Raw genomic sequence first — 27,215 nt, forward strand, 5'->3', positions numbered from 1 at the left:
CCTGGTAAAATGGATAGTGGATGAGCCACTAGCAAAGGGTGGTGATGATCCTTTTCTGTGTCAATGTTCTTGTTCTCTCTTTCTTTCAGACACATATACAAGCAATCCCATCTCTGAGCAGACTGCAGATTTCATACCAGTGGATTTAGACAGTCATTCCTAAGACACACTACATTCATCTCATTCTTTGTTCATAACAGACCCCAGTTCCTTTGGTGTGTCTGTAAAATACAGCAGCAAATGAAGAGAAGTTCAAAAGTGGAGTATAGGGAGCCAATTCCCAGGTATCTTGTGTGTATCAAAGAGAAGACTGAAAGAAACATTACATTCTGAGGCCTTATCAAGCACCTTCCTGACACAGGACTAATTAGATAGCTCTCAGTGATGTCATAGCTTTGAAACAGCCACACAAGATGGCAGGAACAGCCGAGTGCTGGTTGGGGTGCCATGGATTATACTGTTCCAAGGTATGCTTCCTTTTCACTAGCCTGCATTAGTTATCAAGAATAATGCAAAAGATGTATTTTTGAGGGATGTGAAGAAGGGTGTTTTGAAGATAAAGCCAAGTCCTCCTCAGCTACTTCCCATCAACAAACTGCTTCTTGAAATCAGGAGGTTGGCCTTTGGGGAAATCTAGAGGGTTTCTTTAGATACAAAGAGAGTTTCTTTAAATGTTGCTATAAACTGGAAATTTAGGGGGCTTCCTCAGCCCACTCCCCTTGCTTGCTTTCTGATAAAGTGGTCACTTATACCTCACCACTCCAAAGACTGACGTAGAAAGGCCTAGCTGACCATTGAGTTTAACCCCACAAGGGACAGGAGGGTGATGAACGGATGATGCCAGTGAAGTGATCACAAAGTGCCAAGACCTCTGATTGTCCCCGTCTCCCTACTTTTGCCTGCCTTTTCTCCCATTTTGCCAGGGAGCTGTAATTGGTTCTGATGTTTGCTGAAGTTTAATAAGTATCAAACAATATTTTTCGCTAACTGAACCCGAGCGGTGGATGAGCTTCCTGTACTGGAATACAGAGACCGACCGGGAGAGCGCTGGGGGCAAACGAAAGTAGAAATTACCCGCAGTCACTGTCCAACATTAACAGTATTTAATCGAAATTAAATTTAATGTTTGTTCTGGTACTGCTTACTTTTTGGTCTTCATATACCACTCAAAGTCTGGAGCGACCCTTGGCCTTTAAAAGGTTTACACCCCTTCTCGGTAAGGAAGGAGTTAGTTTTAATGGCCGCCGTTGGCCTACTTTAAATTGAATCTAGGAGCGACGTAGTCAGCGGAGGCTAGATATATCCCTGCCTGGTGTACCAACCGAAGTTACCACGCTCTTTCTAACATATCCTCGCGTAGAGAGGCGTGCAGTGTCTTAATTTAGGATCTGCTAGACAATCTCACACAGAATTCAAAACTGCATCTAATGTTCCTGTTGACCAGGTAGTCGTGACTAGCGCGTGTTCAAATAATACAAGATTCGATGTAGTGCGAACTGTAAATTGATACCAGGTTGCATTTAATGCAGCCCAAAATTCAATTAATGCAAGGCTACCGCGCGTGCAGTTGCGGTCGGAGTTTTAGGCGCTGCTAATCTCTGCATGGGCAAAATGGAGAAGAGAAAAATTCTGTCAGAGGAAAACAGTACAAGTTTTATAAAAGATGCTTTTGTCAGTGTAAGCCTACCTTTAGGAATGATATTTAGAAGTTTTTAGTTTTATTTTCCTTTCTCTAATTATGCTGTGACTTTGTGAACCATACATTTAAATTATAAGTATATTCTTTTTATCTTTTACTGTAATATTTCATTAATGTACTGTAGATATAAAAAATTATGATTTACATTTTTCATTGCCTATTTCTGTTGAGCTGGAACCAATTACCATATTTTCCATAGAAATATCACTTCAAATACTGTGAATTTGAATAATACGACCATTTTGTGGGATTCATTAACCACCCTAATTGAGATCTACCTGTACTTATGCAACCCCTTTGGGGAATTGAAATGGAGAGCTTTCACGTATGTGTTTATTTGCTCATGCAGTCACTCTCTGCTACACATATATGCAAATATGGTCTTTGTGCAGATTCTTGTTAAGAAAGCTTTGCATAAGGTCACTTGGCATAAGTCTCCCTTTGCTTTTCTTACATTCTCCCATCAAGCTCTATTCCTCTGTATCCCTTTTAATACATGAACTCCTGTGGGTTCTCCCTCCCAACCACCTGCCTAATATCAAAGAATTTATTCCTTTCTTCATTGTGTTAAGGATTTGCAATCACATCCTGGATGCAGCCATCAGCCAACTTCACATCGCTCTGATTTGGTGGAACCTCAGATTCTTCTTTGCCGGTAAATTATGCATATCTATTGCCAAAAGAAGAAGACTAGAGGAGAAAGAGGAGGATTTGTTTCAGTGGAGAATGCTTCTTTTTCAGATGCACAGTCCACAAATTATTGTGGGGCAGGAAATGCTGGGCAGATAGGGGAAAGCACGAGTGTAGGACTGGCCTACTGGGGATGCATCTACAGAGCATTGCTGGGTCATATAAAATTTTAAAAAGACTGGTCATTAGTAGAACTTTGAGTATGCAGCACAGCACAGAGTGCTTATCAGTAACACCTAGCTGCTTTTAGAGATTATTCAGGTTTAAAAGGAAAATATTTGGTTCAGAATCATTACATAGGTTATGTACAAGAAATTATTCCAATCTGCATCCCTAATGAAGTTGGATTATAGAGAGCTATGAAGGAGAAACTTCCATCATGTTAGAACAGACATGTTCATTAGAGAATAGCAGCAGACTAACTCTCTCTTTTCCTCCCTGCTCACGAACACAAATTAATCCCTTTTAGTCTCAGTGTAATGTTGATCTGGCTGCTGTTGCCATTTCAACAATAATGAATTGTTGATGATTGTTCTTTGTGTACAACATTTTCCAAAGAGATTGAAAATAGTCAGCTTCTGTATTTTCTGTCTCCATGTTCAGTGTTTGCACTAATATCTCTTGTAAGTAAGTAGGTAGTTTATTGAATACGCCTCCAGACTATTTCAAATAATGTTTTTTGTATGTTGGTGTAATGAACTAGGGCCTCCCACACCTCCAATTCTGTTGGGATCAAGCCATAGGTATCTGTGGGCGACAGGGCAGAGAGGTAAATGATGACATGTGAATCTTCTTGTCATCATGCAGATGATGTGATGCATATCCTTGCATTAGATATCATTATGTGATTATGCCATTTGTGTGATGATGTCATGATGCACATGTCATTTAATGTTGTGGCTTGTTACAGATGCCATTGGATTGAACACTGGACAGAGTTTCTTTGTGGAGGAGGAAAAATTAAGAAAAGGACATACGGAAAAGGCAATTCTTAGTTTCTGGATCAATTAGAACAGGAGTTACCTGTCTTTGTCTGCTGGTTTGTACGTGTTGGAAGCTTCATTTGAATGAAGAAAAGGGGAGTGAGAGAAAGAAAGGGCTACTTCGTTGAGATTTCCTAAATCTCCTCTGGATGTGATGGAAGCTGACTGAGGTTCCTTTGGGATTAAAAAAAAAAAAGGCAAAGCAAGAGAGAATAGTTGCTCTCTTGTGCAGGAATTCTTGTTCATTTCTGACTAGCTGGATCAAGTGGGCCATTTTTTAAACTTTCCTTGGGGAATTTAGCAAACTTAAATATTACACACACACACACACACACACACACTCACACACATCAAATACTTGCTTCAGTGTTTGGACACCCGTTAATAAGGTGTTGGATTGTAAGAGGAAAAGAGAAAAAAAAGTTTTTCCCTCCTCTTCCCTGGGTGATTTAATTTGGCAAGAATGGCATCATATTATAATTTGAGCACTGAAGTTACAGATTATTCCAGTGTCTCAAGATTAGTCAGTTTCTTTCACATTCAGCATTAGAAAAATTTTAAAAATATAGAAATTGGATCTTATACATGTATAAGTCATTTCCATCTCTAGCAATAGGTAGTGTCTTCTAGAGTCATCCAACCATCACTGTGCCAAAATAAAAGTAATGAGGATGTGATTTATGCCACTTCATAAAATCATAAGAATTGTGGAATTGGAAGATGCTCCGAGGCTCAACTAGTCCAACCCTTTGCAATGTGCAGAAAAACTAGTTCAACCATCCTTGAGAAGTGGCTGCTCCAGAGAGAGAGAATCCAAACCTCCATAGGTAGAATGTCCCAAAGTTGCAAAATTTTACTGCCAGGAAGTTTTTTCTTATATTTAAATAAAACCTAGGTAGTGCAACTAATATCCATTATTTCTGGTCCTAGTTTTTGTGGCCATAGGAAATAATTCCTTACCATTTTCCCCGTGACACCATTTAATGTACCTGAACACTATTACCATGTCTCCCTTCAATTGTTGCTCGAGCTTGAACAACCCAAGTTCCTTCAGCCTTAAGTCCCTGTATCTGAACTGTCAATATCCTTTTGGAAATGTAGTGCCCAGAATTGTACATAGTACTCCAAGTGTGGTCTTATCAGTGCAAACTAGAGGGGAATAAAGACTTTACACATCTTTGATACCATGCTTCGTCAATGATTGAATAATGTTATGAAGATGCTAAGTCATTAATGGGGAAATAGTGGGAAAATTAGTGGGATATAACTTATTCTTCCCTTTGGCTTAAATAGAAAGATACAAATCAGCATATATTATGTTTGGTTATTACTTCTTTATCTCTTGTCCTTAGACAATGTCTGCATTTTTAAAGTGATACCAGAATTTGGAAAATATTAAGATATTTCACCAAGAATGGTGGGCAGAATGTTTGTAGAAACTCACTTATTGCCTAAATTTTAACAGAGCCTTCTTATCTAGAATGGATCCTCTTCTTTCAGCTGCAGGCTATCTTCAAGAAAATATGTGTAATTGTTTTGTTATTTGGGTGGGGAACATAGCCAGTTGTGTAAAGCTGTCCCATTCCTCCAATAATTACTTGCATGACCAATATTACCACAATAAGATAAGGTTCTATAGAGAAAGACAGGCTCCAATCAAGAAATATTTTCCACCAAAGATCAGCAGCTCTTTCTACTCTGACTAAAAATTGATGAGTCTAATATTTGATCAGCCTGATCAATTTCCAGTATTGCTCCAATTTCTAATTCTCGTTTAAGTAGCTCTTGCTGAAGAATGCTCTTGCATTCTTGCTCTTGCATGCAAAGAAGAATGCATGATGAGATTTTTAAGGAGAGAGAGAAAGAAAGAGAGAGAATAAATAATATACAGGGTATTAAAAGCGGGGGGGGGGGGATACCATACCGGAAAATAAACCAGTACAAAACTAAAATGACAAAAGCAATTATTAATATTATGTAATAGAGTTCATTGTCTGGTTTGGTTAATGACTTTTGCTCCAGGCATGAGCAAAGGATATAGCCAATAAATGTTAATATTTGCCATACAACTCTCAAAAGCTCTTGCGAGTCATACCTGATGCAAATATATTTCTTCTAGGTCTGTCATTGCCTTGCTAAGATCCCAAAGTCACCCATGCGAATGGGGAGGTTGAGAGGATGTGAGCTCATCCTTGGTTGATGCCTGCTTGGGCTGGTCATCTTTGTTTCCCTTTTAGCATAATATTCTTATAATGTTTTCAGGATTTTGCTAAGCAAAGGTACAGTAATTGAAGGAAGGGCTCATAACTTACAAGCCTTCCCAGGCCTGCCTGCCAGTCTCCTTTTAGAGAACAAAGGAGAGGTGCCAGTTTCACCTACCTCCCAACAGCATTTTTGGCCTCATGGCTTTGACTAGAATATTGAGGCTGTGCAAATCTTCAGCCAAATTGGGAATGTAATTTAGGGAGGAAAGGCCAAACAAGGTAGTGTCAGGGTCTGATTTGCTCTGGTTTTATGCTTGTTATACTTGTGTGATCCTGGAACTCCTCATAATGATTTTTAGTCTATGGGCTCCATGTGTTGCTGCCCTCTGCTTTGCTCAATTTCATTTGTACATTGTGTTGCTCTATTTTATTTGTTCATCCCCCCCTTTTTTAGAGAGATTTCAAAACATTGTAAAGTTCAGAGCAGCCTTTAGGATGGAGTTAATTAAAGAGCTAGTGTTCCTCCAATGCAAGCCAATGCATTTTGGGGGCAGAGGTGAGGTGATTTGCCTTGTCCAGGAGAAAAGGCAATACAAGTTGCCTTGACATGGCATTTTGTCTGCCCTGAGGCCATGCTTGGCCAATGACAAGGAGTAGCTTCTCTGCACGAATTGCATATACTCAGAAGCCTCTGCTGGCATTTCCAGTAGTTAACTGAAACACTCTTCCATTCACTGGAAGGAAGCTTCTGAAGTGAGGAAAAACTGAAACAATGTGGTTGCTTCATTTCATAATTAGGGCTGTGTATGAAGTAGCTTTGAAGGGATGCTTCTCATAAACCTTTATCAAAATACAGCACCCCTTTGAAAGTTTGGATGGGTCTTCAGGTTGAGCAGAAAGCAGTTTTCCAATAAGATTGGCAAGGGAGTTTAAGAGAGAAGCCCAAGCACATTTTTGCTCTAAGTGAATAGTGTGTACTTGCCTATCCTAAGAATCTGTTGGTACCTTAAGAAACACAAGTGAAGATGGACAGCATCTACAGTTGTGACTTGTAATGTTTGTGGTATGTTTATTTTCCTGCCAGAGAACAATCTGACATATATTTTCAGCAAGTAGTAGTGGTTCTTGAAGAAAAAATTCAGAAGATTGGAGTAGCAAGTAACCACACTTCAGGTGAGAGAAGATGAAGATTTACCAGCTCAAGTGAAGGAGACACTACAAAAGGAGCTGACAGAGGAAGCATTTCTCTTAAGGAAGAGAATTAAAGGAGAAAGCTCAGAGGATGAGAGTGACAGTCAGAAGGAAGAGCTATAGAAGATATTCTGCCTGCTGGAACTTAGAAACAGTTTTCTGGCCTTTGCTAATGAAACAACCCTTCAGGGGAACAAAAGGATAGATTGAAGAGGAGGTAGATGGTTGCTATATACAGTAAATGGCAGAGGGAATAAAGCTGCGCCTTGCAAGAAGACAAAGATAAAAATTGTGGTATCTGTGATACACTGTTATGAGGCACTGAAACAAATATTTGCTTTCTGGGCCTGTCGGCTCATGAAGTATGCTGCTTTCCAGGAGCACAGATCAGGGATATGACAGAGCAGTTCCAGTGATAATTGTCCCTTCCTGTTATGCTATGTGGGGACAAAGATACTGCAAAGAATAGATAGAACCATATCACTCTGGACTTTGAAGATCTAGGAAGGAAGCTTAAGAACATTAATGTTCTCATGCATCCTTCCAGTCCATGGAAGAGGATTGGAAAGGGAAAGAATGCTGCAAGTTTATTATTGACTATGCAGATAGCATTGATTTGGTTTCTGGGACCATGGTCTGAGTTATCTAGATGATCAGAGTTACCAAGATGGAAGTCTACAGAAACATCCACAATGGAGGAATGGATCGTGAAGATGACTGAGTTTGCAGAAATGGCTAAATTGACTTGTTTGATTAAGGAGGGAACTACAATTACTTTTATAAAAGACTGGAAACCCTTTATGATGTTTTTGTTAAAAATGGATAAAACTGAACTGGTGATTTTGGGATTTATTGATTGAAAAAGTTTGTTTATGGGAAGAAGGGAACCATGATATGTAATATGGGAGGATGGAGATAGTAATTACTGTTTGTAACTGCTACAAAAAACATCAGAAGTTGCTTCTTTATCTTCTTTCTTTTTTTTTTATCTTTCACTTTTTCTTTTACTCTTTTTTATCTTCTTTTTCCTACTTTTTCTTTTATGTTTCTGTAGTTTTTAAAATCTATATAAAATCTTCTTATAATAAACATTACTTTATTAAAAAAAAGAGTTACCTAACTGAAGTACTGTTCACCCATGCAAAACACTTCCAATGCGAGCTGCATTGCTCTAGATGCAATTCAAGATGTTGGTTATCATCTTTGAAGTCTACAGGGCATGGGGCCCAGGTACTTGTGGGACTGTTTGTTTCTGTGGGTTTCTGCTGTATCCACCAAATCCAACAAGGTAGGCATGCTCCAGGTCCTTCTATCAAAGAATACCATCTTATGGGACCAAGATGTGCCTTCTCTGTTGTAATGTCTGCCCTATGGAACAGCCCCTCCCCTAACCCTCTCGGCCTTCCGGGAAGCTGTTAAAACCTGGCTTTTTTCTTCATGGGTAGAGTCAGGGTGTTAGGGGAGCCCAATATAAATGTGTCTGTTTTTATGGAATTGTTCGGTAGTACCTTGGTTGTTTCTTGTATTAGATTATTTTAATTGGTTATGAGTTTTTATATTGCTTTTGTATGGACTGTTTGCCTCCCAGAGTTGATGGGGAGCTGTGTAAATTTTCTAAATAAATCCTGGGCATGTAATGGATTTCAGCTCAGCAGAATTGGTAACGATGTATTTTGCTGAAGCATAGTGAGTTTGATCAGGAGAACTTTAAACTGAATTTTCTGAGGTTGGGAATGAAAACTGAGATAAGGATTTCATTGGGCATTGTAAACAGGCTAAAGCTGAATCCAAGCAAGATGCAGTTACTGTATGTCCTTCATGGGTTTCTGTTATCTCCAGGGTTTGTTTTTTTCTGGGGGGGGGGGTGAGGTATTGTCCCTGAAGGAGCAGGTTCATGACTTGGAGATCCTCCTGGATGCACAACTGATGGACAGGTGGAGGCTTAGGCCAGAGGGGCTTTATCCAGCTTTAACTGGTATACCAATTGCAGCCTTAACTGATACATGAAGACCTTGCAACAATTATTTGTACTGGATTTTGTTGATGTCTATTTTTTACAGTTTTATTTTTATATTATTAATATTATACTGTGGACATTTTAATGTATTCAGTGATTATGTAAGCTGCCAAGAATTGTTTGGTTGCAGTGGCTAACAGTGAATGAATGAATGAATGAATGAATGAATGGGGAGTGTTGCTGTAATACAGTCTATTAATATACTCTATAAAAAAAATGAAGAGGCCCTGGGAGACCCAGACACCATGATCCATCCCCATCTATAGAAGCTCATGGGGTAACTTTGGGCCAGTCAATCTCTCTTAGCCCAACCTACCTTACAGGGTTGTTCTTGCAGAGAACATTGGAGAAGGGAGTATTGTATATGCCATCTTGAGCTCCTGAAGAAAAGGGAGAATAAATCTAATAAATTAAAAAATAAACTAAAAACACTAGCTCAGAAAGATCATGGTTTTTGTTATCTATCATCTAATACTCAGAATGTGGGAAATAAACTTGAATTCTTAGTACAATAATGGAAATTTAATATAATAGCATGGGATGATCCCTGTCAGTGGGATAAAGCAATTGAAAAATACAATTTGTTCAAAAGAAATAAATGCAATAGAAAGGGAGGTGAAGTTTCACTTTGTACTAACGGTAACCATACCTGCACAGAGTTTCAAGTGAAGGAACTCAGCAATCATGTAGAGGCCATCTGTGTTAAAATAAGTGGAGGAACAAATAAAGGCAATATATTGTTGGTGTCTATGATTGTTTCCACAGCAAAGGAGAATATGTGGATGATGCCTTCCAAAAGCAAACTTCTGATCTTTCAAAGAAAGATTAAGTAATGGTGATGGAGGGGTTTAATTAACCCACCATATATTAGGAGACAAACTCTGTTAAACAGGATCTTTCCAGGAACTTCTTGATTAGTTTTGCTGACAACTTTTTTCTTCAGAGGATGAAGGAAAGCACAGGAAGACCTGCTATCCTTGATTTGATACTAGCCAAGAGAGAAGGCTCGCTCAGGGTCCAGTCAAGTACCAGGAATACTGAGAAAAAGAACCATATAATACTGTAGTTCTTGATTTTAAGGGAATAAACTCTCCTGAATAGATAGTTTGGCCCAGTTTGCACATTGGCCTACTATCTGATGTAAAGCCAACCGGACAATTTTAAGCCCTGCTTCCACAGCTGAGGAAGTGGCTAGGAATAATTTATCATGGCTGAGTATGGATATAAGGAATGGAGATTGACTAGATGCCCTCCTACCAGAGGGAATGCAAGGTAGAGAATAATAATTTTTCAAAATGTACTCTTCTCTGCTGTGCACTCTTTATGTGGTTTGATATACTTCAGCTTTACGGCTTCCATAGGTCTTTCTGTTTCCTACATTCCCCTGTCTTTTTCCTTGATACCCTGCTAGGTTACACTGCCTGTGGATTCAGCAGCTGTGTGCCCCTCTCTCATTCTCCCCCTCTTTTCTCTCACACACACATACATGCATTCAAATGCACTCACTATTCATTTGTGGCATATCCTGTTGCCATTGGAAACCTAAGAAAGAAGTGAATATACCCTCCAACTCTCAGGCTTTTTCTTCCCCCTTTCCTCTCTCCCTTGCAGAAGACGACGAGCTTAGCAATGAATCCATTGGAGCACCGATCCATCAAAGAGCCAGATCAACGAGTCACAGATCGTACCTAAATGTGATTAAATATCCTTCTCTTCCAAAGCTCAGAAGGAACACGGATTTACCTGGCGCAGCCTTTTCACAATTTGATGTTCAAAGCACCGCATTTGAGGTAAGAGAATCTTCTCCTCTGGATTTTTCCCTCTCCTCTCCTTTTCCTGTTTGCTTTCTGTACAAAGGTGCATTGGAGGGAGATCTTGCTCTTTACTGTCCACTGAAAGTATGCCTAGTTCAGGGGTTGCTTCCCAGCCTTCCTCAGCAGCTCAGCATGGAACTGGGATGTATAGTGGGGAGGATATACAGTCTACATGTTTATCTTTTCTCTCCCTCTCTCCCTCCCCACTTGTCTACTTCTGGCCTTCCATGCCCCACTTCTTACCCCTGCAGAGCATACCACCTCTCACTTTTTCTGTCAAGCAAGCAGCATTTTGTTTTTTGTTCGATAAGTAAAGAGATGGCAAGTGCTCCATTATGCTGTCTAAGTCTGCAATGCATTTGGAGAAGTACAGCAGGCCACTTAAAGTACCCTTTATTCAGTGCAGGCCTTGACAGTTCATCAGTGATGTCCCATCAGTGCATCTGGGCGTAAAATTTATCAGAAGTTGAATATGTGCTTGGGAATCACCTTTCAACGACAAGGCTGGAGACCACAAGACCCAGCTATCTGGATATGCTCTACCACTCAGGTTAATATGAGATTCAGAGTTGTTAGGTGCACTTAGAAATATACAACTGAGATTGTTGCCATAGCAGTGCTTTGTTGTTGATCTTGTTGACACACTAGTTTGACACACTATTTGCTGGCATTGGAAGGAAAGTTTATAATGATTTGTAATTTAAATTTATAAGGCTACCCAATTCACATTGACTCTGGGTGGAATGTAGATTAAAAACAAAGACTGATACATTAGATTAATTAAAAATAAATAAAAAATGGCCGTTGCCAGGAGGAACAGACATACCAGAAACATACTAAATGTAATCCAGTCCAGGTGGACACACAGCCTGGCCTAACTCAGAGCTAGATTTTCAAGGCTCATTTAAATCAGGGTTCCTCAACCTTGGCAACTTTAAGACGGGTGGACTTCAACTCCCAGAATTCCCCAGCCAGCCTTAAAGTCCACCCGTCTTAAAGTTGCCAAGGTTGAGGAACCCTGATTTAAAGGATAGCAGGGGTGGGTCCATTTGGACCTCTGGGAAATGGCTACTTTATAGGAATCACAGCTCAGTGATGTTAATGTATATTTAACGTGTAAAATGTATATAAAATTCATGTGCTTATGTAAATTTAATGTCTTTCAGTTTCCCTAGAGATGAATGATATGTTTATATGCCAAATAAGCACAAATAAGTACACTGTGTAGTGATCATGTAGTAAATAGCCTTATAGTATATCAAATTCCTGATGTTTCAATGCAAATCAACATTTTACATGATGCTTCCAATATTCTTGGTTAGCTAGCAGTGGTACAGCGAGATCTTAATATCTTTAGAAATAATTATGATTTACCTATGCAGTGAAAGTCAAATGATGCTGCCTTATAATGGATCACTCCCTAAGTCTACCTACCCTAGTAGTTTTCCAAGTTTTTATTTCATTTCTTGCTCTGCAGTCTTGTTATCTAGGATCTCAAGACCTTATTGTGTGATTTAATGATCACATGGTCCAGTCTGACTCAAGTATATACTCAGGGTATGGGCACGTATCCAAAATTTGTGCGACTCAGTTTGATGCAATTGTAGGATATTTATAAGAAGAACATTCTTCAGCTGAAGCAGTTCCATATATGCCGTTCTCAGCCTAATTTCAAAGCCTCTCTACATGCAATCAGTGCAGCTTGGCACAGGAGCAATTTGTCTCTAACCTGGATGGGGAGAAAGAGATTGATAGAAAGAAAAGAAAAAGTGTATTCACTACTGGCTTCAGCCCCATGGTGACGGGGCACCAGGTTAGAAAGGCTGGGTTAATCAACAGCAACAATGTAACATTCCCCCCACCTCTCCAAAGTTTGTTGAAATCCCTCCAGTAACTCATGTGACTGTCTGAACTTCCCAGGATTTGGGGCTCATGGAGTAAGATAGGCAGTTGTTTCAAGAACTCTTGTAAATAAGCTTACAAAAGTTACTAGCCTACAATCAATTAATAAAGACATTGCCTAATTGGCAGAGGATGACTGCCAAGCAGAAAGTTCTACATTCATCTGCCTGTTACCCAGTAGACTGATGCTTTAGGTTCCCCCACCCACCCACCCACCCACTACTTTTTTCATCAAGATGGGGAAGGGTGTTCAGGTAAAAAAATAAAATAGAACTTGTAAGCCTTGAATCTGTCCCATACCTATTCAAAATATTCCTACTCACACTTTTAAACTGTTGGAGAGTGAAAATTTGTCACTATCCATGAGGACCATCCATTCAGTATTTTCAAAATAATTGCTCCCAAGTTCTTTTCTGGTATATGCACTGTGACTAATGCTTAGAGTGGGGGCTGTAGAACTTCAAAATCAATAAATAAAGGCGTAGTGAATATTTCAAGGCTCGACTGGGTTGTAGCAATAGAGTAGATTGTTCAGTTCTTATTTCTGTTCAGGCACTATGTCTGAGAAAAAATCAGGAATAGCTGTCAGAGTATGGTCTATCCAGGACCAGTATCCTTCATGCACTGATCCTGATGCTGAAGTCACTGACCCAGACATGTTGAGAAAAATCTTCAGTAGACTTCCACTTGTGTTTGCTTGAAACAGAAGAGAAATCACATGCCTGGGAATTCTGTGCTGTCAGGATTCCTAAGCATGCAGGGAACTTGGATTGTTTTTAGATGTCAGATGATCATGAGTAAAAAAGTGAGTCCCCTACAGATCTCTCTAGTCAGCTCGGAGAGGTTGAGATATAGCCCCATCTTCCTTATGCGTGACCCTCTATCCTAGTAAAATATAACGTATGAGTAGGGTTATGGTCTCCTTATCCTACTTCCTGGATCATGTTCTCTCAGCAGGAAAAGGGTAGCAGGAGATGCTTGTTTTGAAGCAAGACTAAATACAGTGCTGCCGGAGTGCAGCGCAGCTGCTTTTTTATTATTATTGTTCAGGACCCTGCTCAGGCTGGGATTACTATTTTGCATTCATTGAACTTTTCCCCTTCATGATGTGAAAAGGATCTCTGGCTTGAGATAACTTCCTAAGCCTAAGGACATACATATTCGTGGCTGTCATCCTTGTCTCCTGTCTTCTTATTCTCCTGTCTCCCTAGCTTTGAAGCTTGAATTTCAGCTGCTTCAAGCAGGGACCTCCTTTCTTCTTGTTATCTGACAAATCACCAAGCACGCGGATGGTATAAATAATAACGATTTGGCAGATAATGGCAGAACACGACTGAGTTCTCCTGGAGACCATTCATGCTGGGCTTGCTTCTCAGCAGTAGGCTCCACTTGCATGCTGTTGACCTTTCCAATTGTCATCTATTTTGAATAACTCAGGTTAAATGTTGTGGCCAGTGAGGCCATAAGCAGATCCCTTTAGATGCCAGGTAAAAGCTTGTTCTCAAGGCCAGTTTAGCCTGTGGCAACCTCAGCTTTCAGGCAGTCTGCGAAGTATCAGCTTGCATAGTCATCAAAGCTTTGTGCTGAAGTCAGCCTGGATGGGCTTTTGACATACACTTGAAAAGCTGCCATCAGTGATCAGATTGGCTTGGGAATCCACATGCCATAAAACATAGAGGCAATGGAGACCCTAAGGAGACACATCTATAGGCATATATTCCAGTGCTTGTAGCAATAGGTAGTGAGGATGGAAAGGAGAAGATCCAGGTTGTTCACCCTCACTCTGTCATTTGGTATGGTTCCTCTACCTTACCTACAGCCTATCTGCTCTGGTATTGGATGCAATCATTTTCAAAGAATGTAATGTAAAGGGTGGAAGGGATCTTGGAGATCCCTGAGTCCAACCCCAAGTCTAGTGACTTCATGTACGAAATGAAGCAACTAATTTCATAGCTCATGTGAGTCTCTTCTTCCAAACTGGGAATCCTGCTTATTTAAACAGACAAGGCAGGAGGATGGATGAAAAGATGGGAGTTAATGCCTGCTAGGTCAGGAGATGGAGCGTAATTCTCTGGGTTGCAATCTGGCAACCATTAATGCCTCAGCCATAATAGTATTATTAACAATCGTATTAACATTATTAATATTATTAAAAATAGCATAATAACAATATTCACAAAGTAATGTGCAAAACAAATATAAGGCTTGAAAACTGAGAAATGAAGCAAAACAGATTTTAGTATTTTGTCCTTCCTTAATGTCTAGAAACTGCTCATCACTGACACATCTTTTTCTATAATTAGGAGTTACAGCTTGGGCCAACTTCATCTTCACACACATATATTGCCTTCTTGTAGCTAATCAATATGCTTGAATCACCCTTCCCTCTGCTTCCTATGTTTATAACTATCTTCCTCTTACTCAGTCCTTTTTTTCACTTCACTTATTAGTCAGTAAGTTTATAGAATGCAGAAGAAATGTTAGATAATTCTCCTCCACTTGTATTAGAAGATACTTTTTGTTCAAAAATTGTATAAAACTTTTCTGTGGTTTTGCTTTCCTGTCCAAATAAGTCTTCTGGAGAGATTACAGGCACCTTTCAGTAGTGTATTTGTCACTTTCTGCTTCTGATGCATTATGACCTGCTCTATTTGCTTCAGTGTTTGGCAGGTTTCTTTGAACATTGCCTTCCACATCTGGCTTTGTTGAGGCCTTGAGCAGGCCCATCTGGCTTCCTGGGGGTGGTAAAAGTACAGTCAACAGTTGCAAGACTTTCAAGAGAAGTAAATGTATAGTTTGTTCCAATAAGGCTTGATGTTCAATTGAAGCTCTTTACTCTCAGCCCAGGCTCCTTCTTTCACTCTTCCTGGCCACGATCCTACCATTAATCTCTTATCATTCCCTGATTGCTAGTGCTGATGAACAAATAAGGGAGCACGTGGCTCCATTCACTTAGGGAAAATAAGCTCAATAGTTGATTTATATGAAGGTCCCTGATTAATAGTTTCTTCAAGTCTTGTATCTGGATTTAGAACTTCTCATCTTCCATGTTATCCTCACAGGAGCCTTGTGACATAAGATAGGCTGAGAGAGCTAGGGTATGAGAGAGTTGGATCATGTAGTGCTTTCAGTGATGGATGTCTTTGACTACTTGATGTTCACCAAGACTGGAGAAATAGCAATTTTTAATAGAGCTGATGCCATTTGACCAAAGTTAATTGTGGGGCGAATGTATCTACATCAGGCAACAGTGGCATTACAGTGCCACTCTCAACTCTTTAGAGATGATTATCAAGCTCTAGGTTCTGATATAATGGTACCAAAGGGTAGAATTAAAGGCTACTTTTATATACATATAAGCAGATGAATTCAGAACTCAAAACTGATCATATATTTTCATTAATAATGCTATTGTGGAGTAGCAAATGGCTGTTCAGCTGGTGGAAAGGATTGGCATAGTCAAAAATGCCCAATAATGTTTGGATCATTGTAAACATTTTATGGTTTACCATTTATTATGATAAAGGAAACAATTTTCTGAGTCATAAAACCAGTGGCCTACCCATTTAATCTCTGCTCAGAATAGTTCTGATGTTTCAAGTAACAGCTTTTTATCTTTTAATAACTACACTAAAATGCCAAAATAATAACAATATAAAAATATTAGGCTATATACACAGAGCAACGCTTTTATCAAAGGTGTCTTATTAGTCATAAAAAGTATTGACAACCATAAATGTGATTATTTTGAAAAATATATAACCACATAGTAACAATAAGAGAACAGATGAAAACTGATGATTTAAATGAAGGATTTCAAGTTGGTACTTTTAAATCAAGTGCAGCTGTGGGTCATGCTGTTAAATCATTATGACTAACAGCCTAGTTGTATGCATGGTTACTCAGAAGTAAGGGCTAATTGAGATTTACCCCAAGTATGTCAGTCTAAGGGCTGCAGATACAGCAATGGTTGAAAATCATGCAAACTGAAAATCTTTGAAAATCTTCATTCTGGAAGATTTGATCTCTGGAACCTTCCAAGAAAATCAACAATGCAAGTTTTCCAAAGGCAAGTTGGTGACCATCACTGGTTCTTGTCACAAATTCTATAGCTTAATTTTGTGCAATGTGAAGAAATATTTCCCTTCATCTGTCCTGATTCTCCCACCATCCAAGTTCACTGGGTGACCCCAACTTTTAGTATTAGGAGACAATGAAAAATACTTTCTCTACACAGTACAATAATTTTACATACTGTACTTCCGAATTCCTATTGTTCCTCCCTTCCTTATTTATTTTATAGGGCTCATAATCTACCCCAATTTGAAAGGAATCTAGCTGGTGCGCCACATGAAAACAAAATAAAAATCATGCATTAAAGCAATATTGAACATCAAAGTCAAACTCAGAGCCCAGAAGAGGCAGCCACAACAAATGAATGAATGAATGAATGAATTTCAATAACTCTGAAATAAATTTAACTTGTATACAGAAATTCAATAAGGTGGCAGCCATACAAACTTTTGGAGGGAGGGTATTCTACAAAGTGGGAACTACTACAGAGAACACCTGCCATCTTTTCCATGTCGCATGTACTTTGTGAAGAGAGGAAACTTTCAGTAAGCTCCCTTTAGATCACTGTTTTTCAAACTTGGCAACTTTAAGATGTGTGGACTTCAACTCCCAGAATTTGCCAGCCGGTTTTCTTCCCAAAATTCTTGCCACCATACTTTTTTTTTTTTCTGGCAATACCTTTATTGAAAATTTTAATAGTAATAAAAGATAATACAAAATGAAATTAGAAAAGAAAGGAAAAGTAGAAACAGAAGGGATAGAAAGTACAGAAAATAAAAAGAAAAGAGACAGAAAGAGAGAAAAAACAGAAAGAAAAAGATATTTAAAGAAGTTACTTCTGATCTTCTTTACAGCAGTTACGAGTAAGCTTAATATCTCTTCTCCCCCTTTGAAGTTGCATTACATAGATCAGTTCTTCCCTTATCTCAACCTTTTTCCATCAGCAAATCCAAAAATCATTAACAGTCCTATCCAATTTCAGCAAAATGTTCATAGTTTCCAGTATTTTATAAGAATGTTTATTATCTTATCCCTGATCAAACAAGTCAATTATATTTTTTTCTTTTGCACAATATTCTGACATTCTCAATCCTTAATTTGACATTAAGATTCTATCATAGGACCTAGTCTCCATCCATAACTTCTTCCTCCCATCCTAGAATTTTTTTTAAAAGCTTAATAGCCCTCTCTTGTAAGTCCAATAGTAGGCCATTGCCTAGGTCATTTTTCATCTCTTGACTTAATATTTGTATTACCTCTCTATTTTTTATCTCTATTTTGCTTTCCACAACCTCTATTTTGTTTTCCAAGACTTCTACCTTAACTTTAATTTGGTTTACCACTCCATTCAGTCATCCTACAGATTCTTCCAAATTATTTTCCATCTCATCTTTTGTCTCTTCTTTGAGATCCCTTTTATATGATACATTCACATAAGCAGATATTGATGCTGTTAGTGTAGCTGTGAATTTCTTTTCCAGTTCCTTGAAGTTCCTTTGAAATGTTTCAAATGTAATACCTTTGTCTGCCATTTTTGTAAGTTTCACTGCTTTTCTAGTGACGGTATTTCATCAAGCACAAAAGTAAAAGGAAAGATTTTTTCTTTCAGCCCTTGTCTAGTCTGTAAGTCTTTGGTCCCCTCTAGTACTCCATATTTCTATGATCACATGATCTGTCTCAAATTTCCTTTATCTCTTTATTTGCAAAATCCAGCAATTGTTTCTTCTTTGAAAGTCTAAGCAGTCTGAATTCACACAAAGGTATTATTTTATTTATTTAAATTTAAAAATACTGTAGCAAAAGTCATAAGATTTCAAATTTGACTGGTCTCTCACTCTGTTTAAAATTTTCTTAGATTGAATTCTTAGCAAGCTTTTTGCTGTTAATTTTAAGTTGCTTAAATTCTTTAAATTGTTATTTAACTCTTTTCTTTGTTCTGGAATGAACTCACCAGGTGATTTTATTCTGACCTGCTGGTCACAAGATCTCTTTTAGCATTAGAGTGGTTGTAATCCAAAAGTGAGGCTTAATGAAATCAGTGTCCTTACAGGTTCCACTGTGGCCGTGAGCTTGTTGTCGTTCCTGAATCTCCCAGCACTCAGGCTCAATGAGTCAACCACAATCCTGCAGTGTCCTTGTGAGGAGTAGCCGTCTGTAGCACAAGTAGGCAATCTCTCGGCCTTTCTTGTCCAAAGAGGCTCTGTTGGTCTGGGCTTGTCGCCTGGCCATTGGTCTTCACCGCAGCGTTGTCTCTGCTTCTCATAGACATCTTAGTCCACCATTGCCTCAAGTCCCTGCCATCACACTTTGTACTAGCTGCAAATCCTTGATCATCTCCGCTTAAAGCATATGATAGTAGTCCAATCTGGTGGCAATCAGGGTATGACTTACTGAAATTAAGGCACACTGGTCCAAGTTGGATCATAATTGATGCACCAACTGAAGCTGGGCAAAGGTCCCTGTAACCATGACTTCCACCTCCTTTAGCAGGAGTTTTGAGTCCTGGAAAAACCCCATGTCACAAACCACTTCCTTCATGGTGCTTTTTAACTTGTTATATGGTTCTTTAATTTCTACTATTTTTTTAATTATTATTTGATTATATGTAAAAATGACAGGGTTTTTTTTTTTAGTTAAGTATGCCATTCAGGAAGGGAGGGAAGGGGAGGGGAGGGGAGGGGAGGGAGGGAGGAAGGGAGGGAGGGAGGGAGGGAGAACAAAAATCCCAAAGAACTCAGTGTTGTATAAATTTATTCTGAAGAAAGCCCTTGTTAACTCAATCTGACTTCTGAAGAATATGTACACAGGATTGTGACCTAAATCTGACAGTAAGATCACACCATATCTGTTCTTCCTTCTTCTAAAGATGAGATTTGTGATGGTTTGGGTTGTTTTTCTTCTTGATTATAGGTTGTTCAACTGTTCAAATTACAGCTCCTATTGTCTTTATGATGGGGAATAAAATAGAATACAAAAGAAGCAGGTGCACTTGCTACAGAGAATGCATGAGTTTGCCAAAAATTTATGAAAACAAGGTAGAGAAAGCACGCAGATCGTAGCTTCTGGAATTCTTTCCAACCCCCTTACCAGCAGTAGCCATAGAAGCATCTGTGCAATGAAGTAATGTGTTGCATCTGTGTGTGCATTTGTATGTGTGTGTCTTTCTTCTCTCCTCTTATGTTGCAGCTGTCTATGTATGTATGTATGCACCGGAAAGCATACAGTAGAAAAGCATAGGCTGCATATGCTCTGAGTCAAGGGACTGGAAAAGAAGGAGAAAGGGCTTAGACTAGAGCAAGTGCCAACATTCTGAACCTCTGTCCTACTGCTTTTCTGAGAGAGGCATTGGGGGAATTTGGGGGAAAATTGTTTCTCTGTAGCTCTCAGCCAGCTCTGGCCTATTTTTGAACTCACTGTTTCTTTTGCCAGCTTCCACCCCCCACTAAATTTGGTCCCATTCTTTCCAGTTACTATACTGCTGGACAGATGGTCATTCTACACCCCCCCTTTACTTGACTGAGTTGGAAAGAATACCAAGGTAGGAAAAGTGTGCAGAGCCTGGTTTCTGGATTTTTTCCTAACCCCTTAGTAGCAGCTCCACTCTGGGTCATATAGGAGGGAGGGAGGGCAATTTAAGAATGGAATCAACAGCATCCTAATGCACTGGGGGATTTTTTTCCATATTGTTTTTTCTCCACAGCCCCAGCCTGGATCTGGCCCATTTTCACACCCAGTCTTTCTTGTGTTGGCTTCTCCCACCAACCCAGATTCCTGTCCTGTTTTTAGGGTTATATTGCTGATATATGAATAGATTGACAAATGAACAGTCCTGAGTCCATATATTCCACATTTTCTGTCCTCATTCCATTGGGTTAAAAAGAATAAAAAAAACTGAAGGCAACATATAGGAGAGCGATAGAAGAAAAAATTCATTGCCAACTCAATCACATACAGGAAACCAAGTACACACATTCAGGGGATATATTTATGTGTAGGAACTTTGCAAGCAAGTTATTATTAACATCTCCCCATCTATTTTTTTTGTATTAGCTCTGTTTTTATACTTTTAAATGTTTTCAATAATTAATAATGATAATGGCTTTAGGCATTTATTAATTGTTTTAGTTCTGTTGTACGCCACCACTGGCTTTGTGAGATGGGCAGCGATATAAATTAGACAAATAAATAAATAATCATCCAGAAATGCAGGAAAACCATAGGTGATGCAGTGCTTCAAAACTTAAAGGAAGCTGTTCTCAGGATCTGAGAACTACACAGGTGCTAAAGGGCATCTTGCTATAGCTTTTGAAATTAAGCAGGAAAAAATTATTTACTCCAAATATTTATGTGAATGTACGCAATTTCAGCCTGATTTCAACTACATTGCTCTTGCTCACTTAAATCAACACATTACGGTTCAAAGCTGAAAAGAAGTGCAAAAAAATAGGAACGTTAGGTAATAGTGTCCAATAACATGTATATATTTGGGGAAAGTATAGAGCAAAATTCAATCTATTGGGGGAAATTGCTTAGAAAACAACTTACAGAAATACCTATGAAAGGTATTTGAAATTGAAGTTGAAAGGAAAGTATGCAAATCTTCATGCAAATATTATGAATATTATAGAGTTGCGTAAGAGGAAGATCCTTCATACCAATTTTAATAACTAGGTGAAATTGAACAGGACAGATTTGTCCATCCCTGATGTAAGCTGTGTGTTCTAGAAAGGTTAGAAGTATTTATACTCATGATTTTTTAAGCTGCTGTTGCTGCACTAACACTGTTGTCACTTGTTATTTCATTTCACTTTGCTGTGTAGTGTCTCACCAATCTAAAATAATCTTTGAAATGTTTCTCACCTTTGGAGCTTTTCTACATGAACTCCCTTTGCCATGTAGATGATACTGCTTTCTCATAATTGTTTCACCAGCACTAGTTGTATCTACCCAAACCATACCCCCAGCTCGACGAATCATCTGGGAACATTCAGTGCTATGGCACTGATGAAATTAAATATGTATGAACCAAATGAGTCTCCAAATGGAAGATTAAGGCAAATCTCATATAAGCTGCTGAAATATTTTGATAATTTTTCTAAAGGCGGGGGGGGGGGGCAGGGTAGAAACTGTGTTTCATTGTCTGAAGCACCTCCTATCCCAGATTGTCCAAGGAAATAAACCAGCAAGTGATGCCTTTTTGACCAAGCTTGAGTATTGAGTAATAAGAAGACCCTTCATAGCAATTATTTCTTTAAAAGGCCAGGAGAGTATTGAGGCCTGTTAAAGATTTTGGTTGTTTGAAATTCTGCCAATGGCATAGAAAATTCTGTCGCCCCCCCCCTCCCCCAGCCCCAACTCCTGTGGTGAATAAAAACAGTGAAATAACTTAACAGATAACAATGGGTAGCAATTATTTTCTCACTTCCTTAGAATTTCCTGCAGCTTGTTTGCTTCTGTGTTCTCACTCCCCGCCACACCCCTCCCACTCATAGGCTCATTTGCTCTGCCTTTTTCTCTTTTTGTCTCTCTTTCCCTTCCTGTATCTCCCTATATCAACCCCCACCCCAGTTTTCTGTCTTCCTCTACATCCCTTTTAATCCCCTTTCCTCCACATATAAATCCCTTCATATTCCTGTTAGTACTGTAGTTTTCCTTTCCTGTCTCCCGTGCTCCTTCATTCACTCCCTGGTTCTCAGGACCCCTCTAATCAGAATATTAAAGCAAACTGTCAAAATGTCATATACCACAGAGTCATGAGAATAGGTGGCTTACAAATGTTTGTAGATAGATAGATAGACAGACAGACAGCCAGGCAGATGATAGAATGAAATAAAAAATATACTCAGATGGAATGTTCCATGTTCTCTATTAACAATAAATGCTCTCACACAATTCTGAACTGTGAATATATTTCTCACACTGGTTTTCCACTCTTCTTCCAGGGTAGCATTTATTTATTTATCATTAAATTTATACTCTCACACTCCTGGCAAGCTAGCCTGTGGTGCTTTACCATACAGCAATAAATACTGTTAAGTCACAACAAGTTACATCCGTTAAAACAGCATTAATACAATAATAAAACAATAAATTATGCCACTAAAATAGACATAAAATCCAAACCAGCCATCGTACAAAGTTATACAAGTGTAAAATTAGGAAGGGGATGCTTCCTTATTCAAGAGGACTTTAGGGTTCTCTTAAAATCACTCAGTAGGAACAATGTCCATTTCTCAAGGGAAGGGAATTCCACAGAGTTGGTAGCTCTGCTTAGAATGCCCTGGTCCTGGTTGTTTCTACCTGGGCTTCCTTTATAGGCTGTGCCTATAATATACCTACAGAGGAGGAGGAGAAATCCCAGTTGATCACATAATGGTGGAGTCCCATCTTTAGGTAGGCAAGAGCTAAGCAATAAAGGGATTTATATGTTAAAACAAGCCATCTGAATTTGGTGTACGAAAGGCAAGGAGCAACCAGGCCAGGCCAGGTGTCATGTGCTCCCAGTGGGAAATACCAGACAGGACATAGACATCACATTCTGGATCTGTTGCACTTTCTGGGTTTTCTTCAAAGGCATCCCCATGTAAAGTGCATTATAATAATCTGTTCAGGAGGTAACCAACCCATGGAGCACAGAAGCCAAGTAAATTCTGTCTAGGAAGGGGCAAAGTTGGTAAAACATGTGCAACTGAAAGAAGGCACTTCTCACCACAATGCTCACCTCAGAATTTAGGGACAGCAGGGGACTGAAAAGTACCTGCCAGCTATGAACCTGCTCTTTCAGGAGGAGTGCAACGCTAACCAGAACAGGAAAAGACCCACCCCTTCAAATAGGTAGAGTTATTGATAACAACCAAATCCTTAGACTTTTCTGGATTCAGTTTAGTTTGTTATATCTCATCTACAAGCTTGTCCAAGCTGGTTTTGTCCACAGAGGCCAATGTCACAGATGGAAAAGAGAACTAGATCATCCACCTATAGATGGAACCCAGCTCTGCATTTCCTGACAATTGCCTCCAGTGGCTTCACACAGATATTGAAGAGGATGGGGAGTAGGATAAAAGCTGTCATAGTTTGTTGCTGAGGGCATATGAAGATCTTCCACAACCTTAGCAAAACAGTCCCTTGGATATTTTTCTGTAAAAAACCCCTCATTTTACTTCTGTTAGGGCAGAAGGTAAAAAGTGGTATGGCAATCTTCCCTAAATGGTGCCACCAGAAATTTTTGATACAAGTCCACCACCTAGCATGTTAATATTATGAAAGTTACCATATACCATATATCATATTTGAACAGGGCCAGGTTGGAGAAGGTAGCTCTACAGAACAGAAGCCTCACCACTTGACAGCTAAAAGCTTTCTCCCTAACTCTTTTAGCTTCATAACCAATAAGCCCTAGAAACATTCTTAATGTAAAGGAAAAAGAGAGAGATTTTCAGGATATTTCTTTTATATTCCTGGATAGAATTTAATGCTGTCTTTTGCTATATATACATGACCAGAATAAACCTAAATCTATAAAGCTGTTTCTGTCTCGGATGGGTCACTTGTTTTAGCAGGAGCTGAAGTGGCTCGGGATTGACTTGTGTGATGTTGATGCCTGGGTTAGCTAGTGATATAGCAAGCCTTGTAAATAATATGAATAGCAGGAGGGCCATGGCTCAGTAAGGCTTCTGCGTGCCAGGACTGAGGCAACTGTTCTGCCTCAAGACACTGTTTGTTTGCAAAGAGAAAGGGAGCTTGTGGTTTTCCATTCTAAAAACAGAGTGAGGATTCAGTAGGAAGGACGGGGAGGGATTCTTAGATGTTCCTCAACAGAGCAGCCATGGAATAGGCATGCCAGAAGTGCAAAGGGAAGCCCAGCACCATTCCCAGCCCCATGTCTTTGTGGTGAACTTAGCAGAGGAAAGGAGCAAGGCAGAACTATCTGCACAGCCATTTAATAATGGGACGAAAGCGGGTACATTAAGAGGCAGTAATGTGCCTTCCTAGTGGAATTGACAGGATGAACAAGAGGGAGGGAGGGAGGAAGGAAGAACAGACACACTTTAGGGGTACCACATATTCCTGAGTGTTCTACCCTCCCCCATTTCTTAGCCATTTCCTCCAATTCTTTCTCCCTTCTTATTTCTCTTTCTCCCCCTTATACTCACTCCCTTTTTGTTTCTTTTTCCATTTTTTCTCTCCCCCACTCCCCCTTTGACCAGATATTGGCACCAGCATTTTACATTTCTTTTAACTTTACAAGAATTAGCTATGGCATGCAGCAAAGCTGCATTCCGTTCTGGCACCCCTTTTTTCTCTGGAGGATCTCAGAGGGAGGGAGCTTATGTTTATTTTGTGTTTTACTAAAATCGTGAGATCCATGAGATTCTATATATTCAGAATTAAAAATTCAGAGCATGTGGACTTGATTCAAGTACCGATATTGATTTTGTAGTCCTTCTATACAACCTCCATCTGTGTATTTATTTCTCCAGTATAAATTTGCAGGTGGCAGTAATGATGCTATTGCCATTGTTAAACTAACTGGGCATCAAAAAGCTTTGCCAGTCTACTTAACACCCTGGGGTTTACCTCTGTCCATCCCTGAGATAAGAGCCTCAGTACAGTGCTTCAAACAAACCAGTAATAAAAGAAAACTGGAAAAAAAATCTGCTTCTTTAGAGATAGCCACGGAATAAAAGATAACTCAATTACCTTCTACCCTCTGAAAAACAGTTTGGGTCCAGTTCTGAGAAAAAAAAACCCTTCCCTTTCACCTATCAGCAGTCTCCAAAAATGATATCTTATCTCAAAACTGGAGACATCATAAAATCTTGCATCAGATTTTCAATTCTGGCCAACTGTCACTGTGAAATTCTGACTCAGCACTGTCTGCTACCTGGTGGTAACTATCAAGTCCTAGGACAGCCTGATTTTTCCACAATAATCCTATATAGATGTTGCCAGCCTCCTTGTCTTCAGATGATTCCACTAATGTAATAGTGTTAAGTGGATGAGTAATATTGATGATGAAGGTGGTGATGGTGATGATGATGATATTTAAACTCCGCAGTTCTAGTTTCATTACACCCTTTCAGAATGGCAATCATGCGCCAGAAGGAAGTTGGGTATTTGTGTATTTTGAACATCCAACAGTGCTCAACTTATTGAGCTGGGTGGTATAAAAATACTTGTAAATAAATGCTCAGCACACTGAAATTGTGATGGACACTAAGGGAGTTGTCTGTGGGCAAGTTACTGTCCATTACACCATTGTTTTGATCATTGGTTTGAGGCAACCAGAAGTAGATATTCATGTAAAAGTATAGTGAACTCTGCTCACGTCTGATAGTGAAAATAGATTCCTTGGTTCAGAATTCCCTAGTTCTAAGAAATGTATTTTGGACCCAGTTCCAGGCAGAATATCTTAAGATTCTACTAAAACAACCAACTAAAACTAATAAACAGTTCAGACGCCTAAATTCTGCTTACTCCTAAAATAAGAGAGTACATCACAGGGGTAGAGCTTTCATCCCATACACTAACAGCAAGACTTGTTTTCAAGTGTGGGTTTAAATGTACCAAGCAGCAGCACCCATGCAGAAGAGGAAAATATCAGCAGTGTTGGGGAATGTCTATGTTTTGCTGACCGTTATAAGTCAAACAGTAGAAGGCGATTAGGGGGACGCGGTGGCGCAGCGGCTTAGTGACACTGAAAGTTGCCGGCCAGAAATGGTTGACACTTCAGCGGTTCGAGTCCAGCCTTCACATTAAACAGGGTGAGCTCCTGTTTCCTCCCCAGTTCCTGTCAACCCAACAGGTCGAAAACTTACGTGAGTAGATAAATGGGGACTCTCACTCCAGTGGGAGGAAAAATGCTGGCGGCGCCTTGCAAAAAAGGAGTTGGGAGCAGTTGCCGGTAAGCGCGAAAAACTGCGCGCGCCCGAAAAGGGCGCGAAGCAATGGAAACCCCGCCTCCTGCGCTCGCCAGCTGGGCTTTGGCCTAGGAAGGAGGCTCTGGCAAACCACTTCCGAAAAACAGTTGCCTTGAAAACTGCAAGGACTCGTCCAAGCAGTCACTGCAGGGTTAGCAATGACTGAGCGCAGACAAAAAAAAAAAAAGAAGAAGGCGATTCCCACTCACGAATGCTCAATAGCCACTGATTGTTGATAAGGGAAAAACAGGAAATATTTATTTATTTTGGGTCCTTTTATTGTGTTTCAGTTGTGCAACCATCCTGAATTGCCAGGATGGTTGGAACTGGTTATATTTATCATAGATCAATTATCTAGATTCAAGCATGAACAGCTTTTAGGAAGATGGCATTAATGATACCCAGGAGGGTCAAATTCCAGGCTAGCCAGGAAGAGAGTCAGTGAGTGAAAACAGGGATGAGATGTAGGAATCCAAGAAGGTAGTTCCTCCTCAGATAGGAAGTTTTGCTTTTCTCTTCCCCCTTTCCTTCAGTTTTGTTTGAGACAGAAATTAACTCCTTGAGAAAGAGAGAGATTCAGATGGAATAAATAAATCTGGGGGTCATAAAGCAATGTTCATGGTTGAAAATACCAGCAGCCCAGACATATGAGCTATCTGTGATTGTAATGTAGAGTAGAAACACAGGATAGAGTTTCAGTCTTAGCAATAGACAGAATGAG

General features: G+C 39.5%; 1 protein-coding gene across 1 annotated transcript in view; it reads left to right on the forward strand.

Moving 5' to 3' along the window:
• The first annotated feature begins 250 nt into the window (after positions 1-250).
• ELFN2 (extracellular leucine rich repeat and fibronectin type III domain containing 2) overlaps positions 251-27,215 on the forward strand; it is a 92,468-nt gene continuing 65,503 nt past the window's right edge. Inside the window, exons 1-2 of the mRNA XM_088141551.1 lie at positions 251-467; positions 10,396-10,574. The gene's annotated coding sequence lies outside the window, so the exon portion shown is untranslated. The remainder of the gene's footprint in view (positions 468-10,395; positions 10,575-27,215) is intronic.

This window comes from Python bivittatus, unplaced genomic scaffold (genome assembly GCF_059951505.1).
Source record: "Python bivittatus isolate LINGU-HERP-01145 unplaced genomic scaffold, Pbiv_v1 ctg000330_np1212, whole genome shotgun sequence".
Classification (NCBI taxonomy): Eukaryota; Metazoa; Chordata; class Lepidosauria; order Squamata; family Pythonidae; genus Python; species Python bivittatus.